The sequence below is a fragment of the Patagioenas fasciata genome, chromosome 8 (assembly GCF_037038585.1).
Source record: "Patagioenas fasciata isolate bPatFas1 chromosome 8, bPatFas1.hap1, whole genome shotgun sequence".
NCBI lineage: Eukaryota > Metazoa > Chordata > Aves > Columbiformes > Columbidae > Patagioenas > Patagioenas fasciata.
In genome coordinates, this window is record NC_092527.1 from 28,675,549 (window position 1) to 28,681,548 (window position 6,000).

The window sequence follows — 6,000 nt, forward strand, 5'->3', positions numbered from 1 at the left end:
GCAAAAAGCGGGTCAGCCCCACACTGGGACCTGGGGTGGTCCAGGGAGAGCACTCCCTCCCCAGCAGAGCTGTGCAGCCCTGGGAGCAGCCGCAGGGAGGATTGAGTCCCCATCCTTGAGGTCATCTGGGCTTGGCTGGGCAAGGTCACAGCTGGCCTCATCTGTCCCAAAGGAAAGGTTGGATGGGGGCTCACTGAGTGGAGGGGACAGAGCTGCCCCACACAATCTCCTCCTTGTGCCCCTAATCCTGCCCTCCATCCTCCCAGTCACTTGCAGACCCCAAGCCAGGGGCAAACTCCAGCCTGACCTCCCCTGAGGCGACGTCCTCCTCTGAGACCCCTCTCTTACCTGTGCAGCAGGGAAGGATGTGGCCACCCCTTTGCCCCAACACAGCTTCTGCCTCTTCCAAACCCTGGGGTGCCACACTTATGAAGAAGGTATGAGGGATGGGGCTCCCGGGGTGCCTGAGCTGAGGTGGGTGCTAAGCCCCCAGAATGGGTTCAGGGAAGGTGAGCATAGATGGTTTTAGGCACCTCTAATGAGGTGTCTCCTGGCTCCTGCTTCCCAAGAAGGGGCTTCAGCTATTCCCCCTCCCAAGCACATCCCCTTCCCACTCTCCCTGGCTGTGAGTCTGATCATCCTGAAAATTAAACCCAAATACAGCAGCATTTAGAGACTGAGCAGAAAGTCAAGGAGCTGGGATGTAGGTTCAGGTCCTGCTGCAGAGCTCCTTGCTCCCACTCCCCTCTCCTGGCACCCCAAAGGTGGGTCCAGACCAGAGGCTCAGACAGTTCCTGTTCTCCCATAAAGGCTCCATCTGCTCCCTGGGCTAAAAGGAAGAAAAAGCCTGGGCCAGGTTGCTGCAGCTCTCCCCACGCTGCTCCCTACCGTGTGGGGAGCACACTCAGCCTTATTCTTCATGCTTGTCCTTGTGCAGGGGTGGAGGGTTCTGGGGCCGGGAGAAAAGGGATGCAGAGGGGGTGGTTTGGCATCTTAAGGCTGGCACTTCATATTCATAAGTAAATATTTGCTAATGGCAGCATGGCTGTGCGAATGTAAGGGAGCTGCTCCCCCCGCCGGAGCAGGCAGGGAAATGAATATGAATTTATCATGATTAGGTGAACCCAGCAGGGAGAGCGGGAGAGAGAGGGTTAGGCAGGGAGGGGGTGGGCAAAGATGGATCTCTGCAATAAAATTAAATAAGGACACCAAATAGAGTCACTTCTCACATGCCCGTCCGCCCTCCCGCGTGCGGGGCCTCTCCCGCCTCCCGTGCTCCTCTGGCTTTGCTGATTTCTCTCTTTCCTCAAATTTATGAGGCCAATTATGAAGATGAGGTTGGAAGTTCTCGGAAGTTCACTAAATGCAAAGTGCGGTCCCTGCTGTTCACATCAAATTAATTAACCAAGCGCTATTGATGGCCGGGGCGACATTGGCGAGGCGTGGAACGTGAGGTAAGGGCCGCTGGGGTGCAGGCAGGGGAGGTCTGGTAGGGAGGCAGAGCTCCCTGCAGGGTCTCCCCAGGGCCAGGGAATGCCCGGAGAGCCCTGCCTGGGCAGCCAGTGGGCAGCGGGAGCAAGGGAGGCAGCTGGTCCTTCTGTCAGTGCTCTGTATTGCAGTCTCAGTTTCAGCATTGGTGGTCTCTGGCTGCAGGAAGATCCACCCAGGTGATGGCAGCGCTACTGTGGTGCGAATGTGACCTGGGTATGTGGCAGGATGCTGTGCTGTGTCCCATGGTGGAAGCCATGGCAAAGGTTGTTGGTCGGCGTGAACCTGTGTCTGGAGGAGCAAAGCCTGAATCAGGTACCCTCTCTGGCACCCCAGGGTCATTCCCCGTGCCAGGCGGGGGGCTGCTGACCCCAATCCCATGTGAGTGGTCTGCACAGGGGCCTCACTTTTAGTAGACAAGTGACTTGCCCTATGGCTTAGCAGTGATAGTGCAGCCAGGATAGGCCCACTGCCACCTTCCCCTGCTCCCTGAGTCCCAGCATCCCTCTCTGCCTCAATTACCTGTGCTGTAGGAAACAACCTGCCTGTGACTTACAGGTAAGACCTCATGAGCTGAGCGCCCTGACCCAACACAGCCCGTCGGCCAGCACTAACCTTTGCATGAAGCAGCCTGGCTCTGTGCAGTGCTTATGGAGATGGGTGGGTGGCTTGGTGGTGAGGGCAGCAACCACATGCCTAAAGCAAACCAGTTCCTATGAGGCATTGTCCTTCCCCCAGTCAGGGAATAGCTTTTTTGGGGGGGTTCTAGTGTAACCCCCATTGTCTGCCCTGCCCCTTGTTGCTGAAATGCTTCCTCTGTGCTCCCTGCACGTGGGAGCAGCTGGGCTGCTGCAGAGCTGTTGAAAGAGGCAGGCTATGTCCTCAGGCCAGGGATGTCACAGCAGGGAAAGGACCCAGAGGTCCCCGGGGAGGCCAGGACCCAGCATGCACCCATCTCCTGGTCTTCTGACACGTCATGGCTGTGTGTCCCATGAGGATGCACCAGCTCCATGTACGGCTCCGGTTGTATTCTGCCTTTTCTCCTCCTGCCTCTCTTTGCTGGCTTTACTCCTGCTCCAGTGATCAATGGGCTCTCGTCAGACTGGAAAACAGCACAAACAGAGACATTTACAAACCTGCTGTCTGTCCAACAGGGGCATAACTCAGGGTCCCTGTCACCACAAGGAACGAGAGGCAGATGCTCCTGCTCCAGCGGTGGCAGCAGCACCGACGTTTCTTCTGTTGTGGTAAACACGTTACTTGTGGGTATTTTACCTGCTTATGCTGAGTTTTAAAAAGAAATAGACTGGTTACTCTGCAGCTCCTGACACTTGCAGCATGCATGCTTGGACATGTATGTGTATCTGGAGAACAAAACCCACCTAAGCTGAAAGGAGTGGTTTACAAATGCCTGGATTTTGGAGCTGCAGTCCCTGCATGGAGTCTCTGGTGTCGCGTACTGAGGTTGAGCTCTCGCCCCAATTTGTCCTTACTTGGGGTCTCCAGGGTCTGCAGCCACTCACTGACCCTTGCAGAGCTGTCCTCGCAGGCTGCTCAGGGCTGAGTACACATGTTCTGCACAGCGTGCCAGGGCCCTCCCCTGCCCGCACCCCTTCTCCGGGGCAGCAGTCTGGGGGGGATGCTGGTATGGCTGCCCAATCGTCCGTTGGTGTAGACCTTGCTGGGGACCCTGGGTGGCTGAGAAGCTTCTGCTGGACGGCCCAGCCCCGATGCGGTGGGCTCGGGCGGCTGCCGTCCTCGCAGGCAGCAGAGGGAGCTGGAGGACCAGGTATCGGCAGCACCGGGCAGGCGGCGGGCAGCGCGGGCTCTGTCGGAGCCCTCCGGGCTGGGCGGCTCAGCCACCCCCGTGTCGTGGGAACAAACACCCCTTCATCCCGGCTGACCCCAGCAGGGCAGCAGGAGGTGTCACCAGCTTGCAGACTGTCCCTTCAGTCCCGTGGTGACATCTCTCCGAGCCAGTTCCAGACTTGCCACCCCTGTGGGCACCGAGCTCTGCCGCAGACACCCCCTGAGCTGGTCCTAAATCCCCCCTCTAGACTTTCAGGGGCTCGGCCCTCCTGCTTCATTTGGGGGGGAGCATGCAAATTCCCTCTGGATGAACCAACCTGTGTTCCTTGTCCCTGCCATGACTGGCTGGGGTGTGTGGCACAGTGCTTCCCATCACTCTGGTGACCCTGGGGGGACAGCATGGTCCCCGGGGAGCCTGGTGGGACCTGATGCAGGGGTAAGGTCTCCAACCCTGGGCAGCATCCCATGGGCCAAGGTGGGGTCTTGCAGCATGTGATGGGTGTCTGTCACTGCCATCTCTCAGTCTCCTTACCCGTATGCAGCTGATTTATGTCTGGGCCAGCCTGTGCTGACCTCCTGCTTTGGCTCAGGCATTATAACTAATGGCAGGTCAGCAGAGCTACAGCAAAAGTGAAGTGGCTGGTAGGCGGTTGAGGAGGGGGGACACGGGGCAGGGGGGCTGCTGAGGCTCCCGGTTGCAACGCCACAGCTACTCAGAGCAGGGGCAGCAGGGCTGGAGCAGATGTAGCTCCCAGTGTGTCCCCCTCCACCCTGTCTCTGTCCTCTTTCCCAAGGGCTCTTCCTGACTGTGCTCTCCTCCTGTTTTACCTACAGAGGGGTCCTGTGTCAGCAGCATCAAGCCTGGAGGGGTGGCTCCTTTTTGGAGAGAAACTGAGGCACCCATGGACTGATGGCCTCATGAACAAGAACTGCAGAGCCAGAGAGGACAAGGTATCTGAGTCCAGCCCCTGCCCAGGACCTGCTGGAAAGAGTGACCAGAAGGACCTGACACAGGTACAGCAGAGTGTGATGCCACAGTCAGTGGTCTGAAGCGTCGCCCTTGGTCTGTTGCCCTCAGCTCCATGATCCATAATCTTTGGGGTGCAGAAATCTCCTTTGGGTGTTACACTCCTTCTGCCTTACCCTTGGGAGATGTGTCCCTCCAGGTCCCAGACCCCACCAGCTCAGCACACATGGGCCCTGTGTCACTCAGCCTCATCATGGCATGCTCTCTGAGTGCTTTGGAAATGAGCTCTGTTTGCTTTTCTGGCTGGACTGGATAACCAGTTCAGCAACGTGGCCCAGATTGTGGGAGCTGAGCTTTGAGGACACCTATTTCAGCTGCAACCCAGTCTCTGCCTCCAGCAGCTGCTGAGGTGGGACCTCAATGTGGCTGTAAACCTTGATATTTGCATACCCACCAAGCAGCTTCTCCCAGTCCTGTCATGATGCCAGCCTGATTTGCAAGTCTAGGTGATCTGAGGGGGTTGAGGAAGAGGCCTTGGGAAGACATCTGCCCTGTTCCTGGCTGCACACTGAAAGCTCTCCACTGTCCAGTGATAAGGGAGAACATTTTAAAAAATTACAAGAACACAAGAAGAACAAGGTTTCTGACTCTGTGGGAATGTTTACACAGTGATTCTCTCCCTGTCCTGTGCTTGGGAAGGACCTGAGTGTCTCCCAGGGGTGGCCCTGCCATGCCTATTGTCATTGTTGTTTCCTGGGCTGGGGTTTCCCTGCCATGGCAGGAGCCCAGCTTTTCCCAGACAGTGGAGGGAAAACTGGGAACAAACCTGATGACCATCCCATTGCCTGGAGGGGTCCCACGCTTTGGCAGGAGCTCCCTGCTTGCCCTGTTCCTGGTTCTCGTGATTTGCCTTATTTTGCTGGGAAGAGCTCTCTCTGCAGTGTATTTTCCACACAGCATGTGCTGGTTTGGTTGGGGACACATGTGATCCCAGGGGCAGTGCAGAGTCTTGAGGCTAAGAGACAGTCCCTGAGGTGAAACCTGCATCCCCACGAGGCGTGTGCACAAGCTTCTCACTTAACATCACCTCTGAGACAAAGCTGGGGCAAGGATTTTGTCAGATGTTTGTACTGCTGTTGAATGGAGTTAAACTCCACTGGTCTGGCCTGAATTTCAGGCTGATGTTGCGTATGTGACACAGCCTCGCTGACACCCTGCCTTTGCTTTCTCACGGGGAAGGATGAGAAGGTGGCAAACCATATCCATGTAAGCTGCCAGAATTTTCCCCTAGAGAGCAATATCTGCCTGCCTGTGGTGAGAAGGGCTCATTTTTGGTGAGCTATATTGCCAAGGGCTGGGGTGCACTGACTGTCACCCCCTCGGCCAAACAGGCAGAGCTCTGTGAGCTTCTCCTGGCACTGCCTGGCCATCCCACAGATGCAATGAGTCTGTCATGGTCCCGCCAGGCTTCCTGCTGCTGCTTGTAAGCTGAGGGGTCTGCTGGTGTCTGGGCTGACACTTGTTGTGCTTTCTGATCCAAAACACACATTTCTGCTCCCTGTTTCTCAATCAAGGAGCATTAACTTCACATGACTGCAGTCAAACCTTGCACCTTTGCAAGCAGTCCCTCACCAAGATGTTTATCATGTCCTTCACATGACCCCATTGCAGGTCATTTTGCAACATTATGTGGTTTTTGATTGGTTGGTTGATTGATTGATTGGTTGATTTTAGGG